Source organism: Bos mutus, chromosome 2 (genome assembly GCF_027580195.1).
Source record: "Bos mutus isolate GX-2022 chromosome 2, NWIPB_WYAK_1.1, whole genome shotgun sequence".
Taxonomy (NCBI): domain Eukaryota; kingdom Metazoa; phylum Chordata; class Mammalia; order Artiodactyla; family Bovidae; genus Bos; species Bos mutus.
Genome location: NC_091618.1, coordinates 134,138,706 through 134,152,065, shown reverse-complemented (window position 1 = coordinate 134,152,065; position 13,360 = coordinate 134,138,706). Strand labels below are relative to the sequence as shown.

Here is a 13,360-nt window from a genome sequence, read left to right as displayed (position 1 = left end):
GGGCGAAATAAAGTCAAATCTAAGTGTACAAAAACTTGTTTCCTACCAATAGAGGCAGTTCCAGCACTTCCTCATAGTAGGAGCAAAAGTGTATCAAGTTTGGTGGAAGAGCTTTCTGTTCTGGGTTGGACTTCGCTTTGACTTGCCCCACAGTCAGTTCTCACTAGAATTGTATGTCAATTGGGAGGGATTTGGGGTACTGATGAAAACTGTGAAGCTGGTGAAGTTCCACTGCTCTACCCCAAGTGGTACCTCTGCTTTAGATAGACAGATACTGCGGGGGGCGGGCAGGGGGACAGTAATCCATAAATAAAACAGGAGCAGTTGTGATTCATTTAGAACAGGTAAAGGAAGTGGGAAATAAAAGAATGTCTATATGTCTATTACCTCCTGTTGCTTGGAAGATTCTCATTCCAGATTATGTGGGGTGTGGCAGGGAGATGACATTTTACTTCATGTCCTATTTTTAAATTTTTTAAAATTTATTTTTGGCTGTGCTGGGTTTTCCTTGCTGGTCTCTAGTTTCAGCGATTAGGGGCTACTCTTCTTTGTGGTGTGCGGGTCTCTCATTGTAGTGGCTTCTCACGCTGAGGAGGACTGGCTCTCCGGGCTCGGGTCTCAGTACTTGCAGCTCTCTGGCTCTAGAGCGTGGGCTCTGTGGTTGTGGAGCATGGGCTTCGTTGCCCTGCAGCATGTAGAATCTTCTCAGATGAGCGATCAAACCCGTGTCCCTTGCACTGGCAGGTGTATTCTTAACCACTGGACCACCAGGCAAGTTCCATGTGTTATCTAGACATTCTTTTTTAACCACAAGAACTTATCACTTTCAGTTTCAATATAAAGCAGTACTAGTAATTGGGAAGTGGGGCTAATCAGGTCATAGTTTGGTTTGCTTGAGTTGAGTACCACACAATTATTGGAGCCAAGGAGTCAGGCAACTGATGGAAACAGTTCCAGTGTGGTTCCCTGAAGCACAGCTTTCAGTATTGGCTACATATTCAGTATTGGAAAATGTGTGACTTGAAATGGCAACCCACTCCAGTACCCTTGCCTGGAAAATCTCATGGACAGAGGAGCCTGGTAGGCTACAGTCCATGGGTTCACAAAGAGTTGGACATGACTGAGTGACTTCACTTTCACCCAAGGTTAGCTTTCTCCCTCCTGTACTTTTCTTGTCAGCAAGCTTGGACAGAAAGCCAATTTTACTAAAGCAGGAAACTTACTAACAGGTGTACCTGCTCCACTTCCCAGAACATCTATCTACCTATATCTGGACTCAACTACTACTTTTTCTTGTTAATTTGTTAAAAGTGGTTTTTAAATTGTTTCACTGATTCATTAAAGAAAATTTCGAAAGTACAGAAAAGCAGGAAGAAGAAATAAGTCATCCGGAGTCCTGTCACTCAAAGACAATATGCTAGTGTATTTTTGGGCCCTCCAAATCCAAGCTCTGAAAGACATCTAACACTGAAGGTAGTCAGAGTTAGACGTGCAGCTCTACTGAGACAGTCAGCATGACCCAGGATACTGAAAGAGTATTTCTATCACTCAGTTTCCCCTAAGGTAAGGTATTATCTTACATAACCATGGTACAATTGTCAGGACTAAAAATGGCTAATAATTACTGTTAACTAAAATAAGAATTTGGAATTTATGAATTCTTTCACTAACATCTTTTTTTTCTTATTCTGTTACAGGATCCCATCCAGCACACTACATTGCATGTGAGTTTCTCAGTCTTTCTTTGTTTTTCACTACTTGAGTTTTGAGGAATACTGGTGAAGCATTTTGTGGAATATCCCTCAAGTGAGATTTGTCTGATGTTCTTCTCATAGTTAGACTAGGGCTATGCTTTTCCGGGGGAGTAAGACTGTAGGAAAAGTGACCTTGTCATTATGTCATATCAAGGGTAAATACTACCAAAAAGACATTGCTGTGTTTGTTAACCTTGATCATGTGGTTGAGTAGTGTTTGACAGGTTTCTTCAGCGTGAAGTAATTTTTCCTTTTGCCAACCCTGGGAGGAAATGACTATGCACAGCTCATGCTCATGGGTGGGTGGGTGGCAATTACTAAATCCTCTGGATGGAGTGTGATTCAATAGAATTCTTCTATAAGGAAGAATTAGCTCCCTTCCCAAAAAATATATTTATTTATTTACAGCAGAATAGACTCTGGTACACTTACTTTATATTCTAAATTATAACTGTGCCAGGTTTGGGCACTGGGAGCTCTTGCAGGTTGAGTCCTTTGTCCCTTGACACACCTACACGTATTTTTGAGCATTCCTGACTTACGGCGCTGTGGGATGCTGCAGGCTCAGTCGTACTTTCCCTGCCCCAGTTCTAGAGTCACCGGTATCTCTCAAGAGCCCTGCCCAGCTCCTTTTGCGAGAAAGTGGTATTTACAAGCAATGTCAGGGGAGTCTACTGTTCCTTTTCAGTTAAAACTTAAGCCTGACCCTGCCCACGCCGCCCCCATTAATCAGGCTTCTTTGGGCCCCGCCGCACCCCCGCCCTGCCTTGACCCCTGCGCATGCGCGCCGGGGAGGCGTGACGTCTGACGGCGGCCGGGACGCCAGCGTGAGGCCGCCGGTGCAGAGTATCCCGGCAGTGTCCTTTCGCTTCGGACCTGTTTCTGTGCACGGTGGTGGCCGGAGGCTTTCCAGGTGAATATTCGTGTCCGACTTCTGTGACCCAGACCTCCTCAGGCCGGGCCCATCCACCCTGCACCCATCCGAGGAGACCCCAGGCCTGCGCCCTCCGTTCCCCACCCCGGCGGCGGTCCCCCGGAGCCTCCTTTGGAGAGGCCCATCCGCCCCAGCCCCGCCCGCGCCCTTCCCCTCCCATTCCTTTCTCCTCCGTGTCCCCTTCCTTTCTCCTCCGTGTCACCCTGCTTCTCTGCTTCCCTCCTTCCCCCGGGTCCTCCCAAGCTTGTCCGAGAGCCGCCGCCTTCGCCTCTTCCAATCGGACCCCCCTTCCAGACCGCCGCGCTCCACCCCTCCGATCCTCTGCTGTAGCCGTCCGCCTGGGTCTTCTCCAGAGGAAACCCCCCTCCCTTCGTCCCTTTTTTCTCTCCTGGAGCCTCCCTTGGAGCTGCGCGGCCGCGCCCCATCCGAGCTGAACCCCCAGCGGCCCCTTCCCTCCCTCTCTAGAGCTTCCCCTGGAGCCGCCCGGCCAGCTGGAGAGCTCCTGCTGCTGCCCCGCTTCCTGCAGGTGCCCCCCGCCGGCCCGCTGCCCATCTGCAGTGTGGGCGCAGAACTCCGGCCCTGCTGTCCCGCCGGCCTAGGGGATTTGGACTCTTTGGTTCTCCTCCCACCCGGAGGTCATCCTCCTTAAGAAGGAATCTGGAATGGCATTGAAGCTTTGCGCTCCCGTGTGGGGCCCTTCTCCGCTTGTTTTCATCTACTCTCGGTTTTGCAGTGTCTTAAGTTTTACGTGCTCCTAATTGTATTATGTCTTTTTTTTGACAGTTGATTGTCTCACCTGCTAATTACATTAGGAACCTCAAAGCTCAGGGGTTTTCATTTCGCGTCAGAGTAGTGTTTTTTGTTCTTTTAACTCAAAAGTAGAGTAACTTACACAGGAACGTGTTTATAAATGACCGAATAGTAAAATTCCAGGTTTCCAGGGTGAGCGGGGGAAAGGAATGAGGTGAGACGGTCACAGTATCAAAAAAATCTAGGGGGACATGGTTAATTTTAAACCATGTTGGAATTGACTCTTGAGAAGCTTTCGTTTTTTTAAATGTCTTTTCTGAATTGAACCGGGTAGAGCCACTGCCAGAGGGAGCAGCGCTTTTGTCTAAAGGAAAGGAAGTTCCTGGGTCTTGATGGACTTTGAGGAGACCAGTTCCTCAAAAGTGCAGGAAGTGACTTGTCTCAGTCACGAGGGGAGAGGGAATTAGGGCCCGAGCTAATTACGTGTTAACTACTTGTTTGTTTACGACCCTTAATGTTTGTCTGACAAATAATGACCGAAGTACAATAGATGTGTTTATGTGCATATGCAGCAAGACTGCTCCTGCAGCTGGTTCTCTTGTGCTCAGCACGTCCCCTGGGCCCAGGAAGTTCTTAACCCTGAGCTGGGTTGGACTGGTCTGATGGTTATTGATAGAAGGTGGTTGTTGGGGAGAGAGCTGGGCAGGTGCTTGTCTGGTCTTCCCTGTGATTAGTGTTTACTCTTGTGTGGTAGTGATGACTCAACTAATGCCCCGGCCCTTCCCCCCACTGCCCCTCAAATCTCTTGAGAGCAGGAATCAAACATATGTTGCAGGATTATCCTGGCAGGTGAGAGTGTCTGGCGCAATATAGGTGGTCAGTAAATGCTTACTGAAGGAGATTGCAGAAAAGAACTCAGAACCTAACGCCGTTTCTTTACTAGCATGTTTTTAATGGTGTTAGCATATTCTGTAAGTAAATAACCTGATAATCTCAGGCACGGAATTTGTGAAATGTATACGTAAGTGGTGTAGAAAGAACAGATACCTTCTTGAGGTAGTCATATTACTTCTTGGGAAAATAGAGGTTTTTCTTGATTCACTCTAGAAGGTTTGCTGTACTTACCAGGATGCTACCCTACATTAATATTTGGGTTCTTTCTCCTGTCCTCTTTTTTGTTTCTTACTGGATGTCTAAAGAAATTAAAGAATTACTTTATTAATGTCAGTAACTACCAAAAACTGCTGAGTCAAATAAACTATTAAAAATGTTACAAAAGGACTTCCCTAGTGGTCCAGTGGCTAAGACTCTGCCCTCCCAGGGTTGGGGTTCAATCCCTGGTCAAAGAACTAGATCCACATGCTGCAACTAAAGATCCTGCGTGCTGGAATAAAAATGAAGATGGAAGATCCTGCATGCCACAGCTAAGACTGGCGCAGCCAAATAAATATTCTTTAAAAAGTTACAAAAAGTGGGCTAGTTGAATCAGTCGTATTTTATTGGCTGTATATTTGCTTCTTAATTTGATCCTGAGGACAGACTATTGAACTTTCTTGCCTCTTTGTTTTAGTCTGTCTGTCCTTTGGTGAGTGCTTGTATTGGGTTTGTTATTAAAAATTGATTGGTATGTGAAATGGCCAACACCAAATATGAACTGACCTCTGAATGATAATAGATTACCCAATCCTTGTCCCTTGTGTTGTTTTGGAGTCCTTGAAGAACAGTTTTCCTTCCTTTGATAAGGCAGTAATTTTACAGCTAAAATACTAGTTCCTCTGAAAGTGAAAGTGTTAATCACTCAGTCGTGTCCAACTCTTATGGGATCCCATGGATTGTCTCCTCTGTCTGTGGGATTTTCCAGGCAAGAATACTGGAGTGGGTTGCCATTCCCTTCTCAAGGGGATCTTCCCCACCCAGGGTTTCCTACATTGCAGGCAGACTCTTTACCGTCTGAGCTGCCAGGGAAGCCCCTGCTGCTGCTGCTGCTAAGTCACTTCAGTCGTGTCTGACTCTGTGCGACCCCATAGATGGCAGCCCACCAGGCTCCGCCGTCCCTGGGATTCTCCAGGCAAGATCACTGGAGTGGGTTGCCATTTCCTTCTCCAATGCATGAAAGTGAAAAGTGAAAGTGAAGTCGCTCAGTCGTATCCAAATCTTAGCGACCCCATGGACTGCAGCCTACCAGGCTCCTCCGTCCATTGGATTTTCCAGGCAAGAGTACTGGAGTGGGTTGCCATTGCCTTCTCTGAGGGAAGCCCCTAGTAAGTAAATTACCTGATAATCTCAGGGAGTGAATTTATGAAATGTGTAGGTACAGAAACAACAGATAACACTTTTTAAAAAATTTTGCCCAGCTGTGCGACTGTGGGATATTAGTTCCCCAGCCAGGGATTGAACTGCTCTTGGCAGTGAGAGCTTGGAGTCTTAACCACTGGACTGTGAGGGAAGTCTCCAGATACCACTCTTGAGGTAGTCATATTCCTTGAAAAGGTAGACAGGTAGACCGTGCTAACTAAATGAGCCAGGTAAAGTGGGCTTTTAGTTCAGAACTGTCAGATTCCAAAGGCAATATTCTTTCCGTCTTTTAAATTGGTCCTCTTTAGGATTCAATTATTTTTAAAGTGATTTGAGTTCATATTCAAAGTAACTTGACTTGAGGAATTCCCTGGCAGTCCAGGGACCAGTTAGGGCTGGGTGCTCTCACTGCCCCAAGGTTGTGGGGAGGGCAGGGTGTGTGTTCTGGGTTTGATCTCTAGGTGGGGAACTAAGATCCCATAAGCCAAGAGGTGCAGCCCCGAAAAATGAAATGTTGAATATGATTTGTATTTTTAAAACTTTCTGTAGGTTTTATTGGTATGTGAGTAATGTGGCTATTATGCAGCTAGTTTGCTGGTATTCTGTCCTGTAGAACCAACGACACCCGACTCCAGTACTCTTGCCTGGAAAGTCCCATGGACGGAGGAGCCTGGTAGGCTGCAGTCCATGGGGTCATGAAGAGTCGGACATGACTGAGCGACTTCACAGTCACTTTTCATTTTCCTGCATTGGAGAAGAAAATGGCAACCCACTCCAGTGTTCTTGCCTGGAGAATCCCAGGGACGGCGGAGTCTGGTGGGCTGCCGTCTATGGGGTCGCACAGAGTCGGACACGACTGAAGTGACTTAGCAGCAGCAGCAGCAGCAGAACCAACGAGTTTTAGTTTATGCATTAGATCCTACTCCAGGGTATAAATAATAGCTTCCCTGGTGGCTCAGAAGGTAAAGAATCTGCCTGCTGTGCAGGAGACCTGGATTTGAGCCCTGGGTGGGGAAGATCGCCTGGAGAAGAGAATGGTAACCCCCTCCAGTATTCTTTCCTGGAGAATCCCATGGACAGAGGAGCCTGGCAGGCTACAGTCTGTGAAGTCACAAAGAGTCGGACACGATTGAGTGATTAAACGCTTGTGTGCGTGTGCACACATACACAAACACACACGGAAAGTGAAATTCAGCAAAGTATGTCAGAAAGCTATTACTGTTTCTTCAGAGACTAATTTAGTTAGGTATTCTGGGAAGGGTTTTTTGGTTTATGTTTTTTTTTCCCCTTCCTTTTACTATGTGTTCAAATTTTGACAGCCAGGGGCATCTTAATAAGTCTTCTAAGCCATTTGAGAAGCAGCCTTATGTGCTTCTGTCTTCTAGAATGTTTTCGGCAAATTTTAGGTGGATGGTGGGGAAATAATAGCAAAAATAGTAGAAATAATTGCTGTGGGAGCAGCTACCATTTGTTGGTTTTAGTAACTGTCACGCACTACGCAAGCACAAGCTATTTTACCCAGTTTTCCAAATATCTTATCCAAGTAGATATTAGTATTCTCACAGAAACTAAGGCTTGGAAAAGCTAAGTAACTTGCCCAAGGTGATTTATAAGTGATTGAGCCAGGATTTAAAAGCAGTTCTTATGACTTCAAAGCCTGTACTCTGAAGCATTAGGTTCTATGAATTTTTAAAAGCATATTATCAGAATCATACTTTATGATTTTTGATTCCTAAAAACATAACAAGTTTCTCTCTCCATTTTGAAAACAAAGAACTATTAGAAGGAAGGTTCAGGTAAATGGTGTTCTTTTAGGAATTTTTAAAAAATATATTTAAGAATAATTAAAATTATTGCCTACATGTTCACATTTATCAAAATAATGTATATACATAAATTGAAAATCCAAATAGCACTTTAAACCTAAAAAGGGAGTCAAAAACCCACTCCCTTTCCATCAACTAGAGACAACTAGTTTTTTTAGCTGCCTTTTTTTATATTTGAGATACAATAACATTGCTATTGATTTGGATGTAATCTTTGACTTCCTGCCATGGAAGACTTTTGCCTCCTGTAAACACACTTATTGAGTTTACCAGAGTCTCTTAGATAATGTCAGTTTCTGTCCCTTTCCACTGTCCTCCAATCTGGACTGGTTTCTTTTCTAGGCCTGTGGCACAGTTATCTTCCTGTGACCTTCCTTCACCTTCATCCTGGGCATTTTCTTTCCCTTTGTTCATTATTGGCTCCCTAGTTCCTTTCTCATTATGGTGGAATACATTCTTCACTAGCTTCTGGAAACAGAGTCCGGTGCGTGGAAGGTAAATCTTAAGTCTTTGAGCATGTGTGTAAATGTCCTTATTTTATCTATTTGATTAATAATTTGGTATGGAATTCTGGCTTGAAAATAATTTTCTCTCAGCATTTTGAAGATACTAATTCATTGCCTTCCAGCTTCCAATATTGTTGATAAAAATGCCCTTATGCTTTGTTTATCCTTTATGTGACTCTGCCGCGCCTACCACCCCCCCCCCGCCGGAGGTTTTAAGTTCTATTTTTTGTCTGTAGAGTCTGCAATTTCAATTAAACCTTACTGAGGATCTTTTAAAATTCATCTTGCTGGACACTCAGTGAAGCTTTTGTGTCTAGAAATGCATTGTCATCTTCTGGAAAATGTTGTATAGTGTTTTTTCTACTTTTTTCTGGGGTTCATTTATGAAACTGTCCTGTAAGCAGAATGCTTTATATCCAGGGTTATCCTTTATTTATTTTTCATTTCTTGGCCTTCCCCCCCCCACCCCCCCTTCAGAGAGAGTTCTTCCATCATGATCTTTTATGCTCTTGTATTTTAGATTTGATTAATCATTTTAAACTGAGAGCTCTGAGTGTTTCTATTTTAGAACATTTTGTTTTTTTGCTACAATATTGTGTGTCATTTCTCTGATAACAGTATTAGGTTGGTGCAAATGTAGTTGTGGTTTCAGACGATGAATTTTAAATCATTATAACTAGGCTCAAATACATCTTTATTAATCAAAATAGAAACCATTGCAATCAGCACATTTTTGTCAATGAAAAATAAGTTTGTTCATTCCTGTGGCATAAAAATCCATGCTTCAGGATTCGATGAACTCTTGGAAAGCATTTTCTGCCTTCTCCTGGTTGTGGAAGCATTTTCCCTGCAAAAAACTGTTGAGATGCATGAAGAATGATGGTTGGCAAGAGGTCGGGTGAATATGGCATAAGGGGCAAAACTTTGTAGCCCAATTCCTTCAATTTTTGAAGCATTGGTTGTGTGACATGCAGTTGGGTGTTGTCATGAAGAGTTGGGCCCTTTCTGTTGACCACTGTGGGACAGTTCAGTGCACCTCACCGATTTGCTTAGTATACTTCTCAGATGTAATGGTTTCGCCAGAATTCAGATAGCTGTAGTGGATCATACTGGCAGCAGATTGCCAAACAGTGACCATGACGTTTTTTTGGTGTAAGTTTGGCTTTGGGTGTGCTTTGAAACTGCTTCTCGGTCCACCAACTGAGCTGGTCTTCACCAGTTGTATAAAATCCACTTTTTGTCACATGTCACAATCAGGTTGTGAAACTGTTGTTGCTGTGTACAGTAAGAGAAGACAAACACTTCAAATCAACTTTTTTTTTGATTTGCGGTCAGCTTATGAGGCACGCACTTATCGAGCTTTTTTACCTTTCCATTTTGCTTCAAATGCCTAATGACCATAGAGTGGTTGATGTTGAGTTCTTTGGCTACTTATTTTGTAGTTTTAAGAGGATCAGCTTCAGTAATGGCTCGCAGTTGGTCATTATCAACTTCTCATGGCTAGCCACTGCATTCCTCATCTTCAAGACTCTCATCTCTTTTGCAAAGTTTCTTGAACCAGTATTGCACTGTATATTCATTAGCAGTTCCTGGGCCAGATGGGTTGTTGATGTTTTGAGTTGTCTCCACAGTTTTTATGACCTATTTTGAACTCGAGAAAGAAAAATAGCTCAAATTTGCTTTTTGTCTAACATCATTTCCATGGTCTAAAATAAATATAAAATAAACAGCAAGTAATGGTGATTGCAGCCATGAAATTAAAAGATACTTACTCCTTGGAAGGAAAGTTATGACCAACCTAGATAGCATATTCAGAAGCAGAGACATTACTTTGCCAACAAAGGTCCGTCTAGTCAAGGCTATGGTTTTTCCAGTAGTCATGTATGGATGTGAGAGTTGGACTGTGAAGAAGGCTGAGCACTGAAGAATTGATGCTTTTGAACTGTGGTGCTGGAGAAGACTCTTGAGAGTCCCTTGGACTGAAAGGAGATCCAACCAGTCCATCCTAAAGGAGATCAGTCCTGGGTGTTCTTTGGAAGGAATGTTGCTAAAGCTGAAACTCCAGTACTTTGGCCACCTCATGTGAAGAGTTGACTCATTGGAAAAGACTCTGATGCTGGGAGGGATTGGGGGCAGGAGGAGAAGGGGACGACAGAGGATGAGATGGCTGGATGGTATCACCAACTCGATGGACGTGAGTCTGAGTAAACTCTGGGAGTTGGTAATGGACAGGGAGGCCTGGCGTGCTGCGATTGATGGGGTCGCAAAGAGTCGGACACAACTGAGCGACTGAACTGAATAAGTCATTAGCCAAAAAACATAAATTGAGAAATGCACATTAAGATGATGTATAACATAACCATTTTATTTAAGAATGTATTTCAATATCAAATGGCAAAGTTCAACAGTGAAAAACTGCAGTTACTTTTTCAAAAACCTAATAACTTTCTTAAAAGTTTTCCTTTGCTCCCTGCAGTTGTTTCTAATTCTTGTGAAGTTTCAGGTTTTTTTTTTTTTTTTTTATCTTACATTTTTTAGTCTCTTATCTCGAGGCTTTCTCAGATGCCTGAACATATGTGCTGTGCTCAGACTCTCAGTCAGATCCTACTCTCTGTAGCCGTATTGATGGTAGCCCACCAGGCACCTCTGTTCAAAAGATTCTCCTGGCAAGAATACTGGAGTAGGGTGCCACTCCAGGGGATATTCCTACTCCAGAGTGTCTTTCCAACCCAGGGATCAAACCTGTGTCTCTGATATCTCCTGCGTTGGCAGGCGGATTCTTTACCACTGGCACTACCTAAGAAGCCTGAACATACATGCTGTTTCTACTTAAGATGTTAAAAATACTGACTGGAAGTTTGTATGTTTGTTTAAAGTTTACTACTTGGTGAGCTTTCTTCTAGGGTTTTAGGCAGAGATCAGTTGTTTTATAGAAAAAAAAAAAATTTATCAGTATTAATGAGCCTTGGGCTGTGGCCTTTGCCCACACCTGAAGAGTCTGGGAGTTAAGTAAAGGAAGAGAAGAAGAAGTTCAGGATGTTCACTTACTCTGTTACTCCTCTAAGTGTGGCATCTCACTTCCACTCTGAGCTATCCCTGATGTCACCAAGAGTAGATAAATCCTCTGTGTTTCAGCCTTTCCAGAAGGGAAATCCTCAGGATTGGGGAGGAATAGTAGCCTGGATGTGTCAGAGGGCTTAGTGACTCTTCTTAAAGACTTTCAGTAAATTCTGATAATCTCCCCCACCTTTAGAATTATCTCATACTTCTAAACCCTGAATCTTCACAGTGTTCTGTGACTAGGGTTGGCTTGCTATGTTTTGATTGTTAGCACATGAAAAGCAGAGAAAGCTAAATTTTATATTTATTAGTTACTACTTGTTCATTTACTTTAGACCCTTCACAATGTTCTTAGCAACTCATCTGCTTTTGTTTCTGTTGCCATTCTGTTGCCTTTGTGGATTTATGCAACTAAAATTGACTTCCTGAGAAAGCAGATTAGGTGTTTAATTTGTCATTAATGTTGAAAATAGCAAAGCAGTCACCAGGAGGGGTGATCTTTACATTATTAATAGATCGTTTGTCTTGGATTCTCATTTTAATGTCACTGTTGGGTTTTCTCTCTTTGAGGGTAATTCTCATGTGAATTGTTTAGTGCCAAGAAATGTGGATTTCTAGAAATATGTAATATTTCTAAATACTGTAGATGAAAAAATGGGAAGATGGATATTTAAAGTCTGCCTTTTTTTCTTTTTCCCTTCTGAGCACTGAGTTATCCTATCCTAGGTAACCTCAAGGCAGGGCAGGCTAGCAGAATCCAGGACCAGGAATTGGTCTAGGCTGATGATAAACCTGTTTTGGGCAGTGGCATGTGAATGCTCTACAAGGCTGAGGGCAAGTAGGCTGAGTGATGGGCAGTATCCCTCCTCCTCCGCTCTGTGATCAGGGCTCAGGATATACTGGAGGAGCTTGGCAGGGGACAGACTGTAGATAAAAAGATGTAGCTGTGGTCCAGCATTGGTAAGGTGGGTCATTTAGGAGCAGAAGAGGCAGCTGCTCTTGTTTATGTACTTGTTCCCCTTGTGGTCTCTTTTTTGTGGCCCATTGTTGGGGTCTGTGTTGTGTTACATCTCACTTACGGGTTGGGAGCCAGAGGCTGAGGATTCCCCTGCTAATGAGGCAATAGCTCCAGGTAGTCGTGTGATATCCAACGTGGTACCTGACAGAAGAGGCTAGCAGACACAGAGGAAGCACGCCTCTTTAATGGAGATAAAGAGCTTGCTTTTTAAGTTTTTGGATGGTTTGTAGCCTGTTCCTACAATCTTCTCTGCTGCCTGTGTTTCAGTACATGTGAGTCCTTAACTCAGAACTCTAGACTTTTTGTCTTAAAAAAGAAATTCTAACATCTTAGACTGTAAATAACAAATATCTCTTACTGTTAATGCTGTAACTTTGAGTTATTTAGTAAGGGGAAGGAGTTACACAAATCAACTTGTTTGACCTGTTTTTTTTTAACCACCACCCCCTTCATTGTGAAATTGAAGTCACAGTGTATGTTTTCTCAAGCACATTCTACAGGGATGTGGCTGTATGCTTTTAATCATTTTTATACTTAGGATGCCTTTTAGCCTCAGTTGGTTCTAATGAACTGTAATTACTGTTTTCACATTGGCACTTGTGTTGTCACAGTTTGGCCATTAAATACCCTTTCTTTAGCTGGTTGACTTCTTTTCTTGAGAGCACCTTTGTTTTTTTGACAATAAGACATCTTAGGCACATCTTGAGATATCTTGTCCCTGAATTGTAACCAGCTCATTTTCAAGGAATACAGGCTTCTTTTAGAGGAGACCAGTATTAGAGATAAATATCTGGGCATGTAAGATTGTTCCATATAAGGACTAAGGGTAGACAGGATGATACCAGATAAGAAGCTACCTGAGTCTGCAGAACAATTACCCTTTTTCAAAAAGTCATGAGTTTCTGTTGCTAATTTCAGTTTAAGTTTCTCTCTACCTTGTAATAATCTACCTTTCCCTTTCTTCATTAGTTTTGAACTATTTAGCCATGCCAGAGGTACATTTATAATGCTGTCCTACCTATGTAGAAGTTTTTTTTTTTTTTTTTCCGTTTTATTCCTGTTTTAAATCTTGCCTCAAGTGGCCTGAAATTGATTTCCAAGTTGGGTTTTCAGTTTTCTCTTGTTGACATCCCCTTGAGTCACATCTACCTGAAAAGTGAAAGAACCCCAGCCTCACGCCCAAGCAAATGCCAAAGAAAACATAGGCACGATATCTG

At 43.1% G+C, this 13,360-nt stretch overlaps 1 protein-coding gene across 1 annotated transcript in view; it reads left to right on the top strand.

The window, feature by feature from the left end:
* The first annotated feature begins 2,543 nt into the window (after window positions 1-2,543).
* Window positions 2,544-13,360, top strand: part of PLEKHB2 (pleckstrin homology domain containing B2) — a 49,239-nt gene continuing 38,422 nt past the window's right edge. Inside the window, 1 exon segment of the mRNA XM_070359963.1 lies at window positions 2,544-2,667. The gene's annotated coding sequence lies outside the window, so the exon portion shown is untranslated.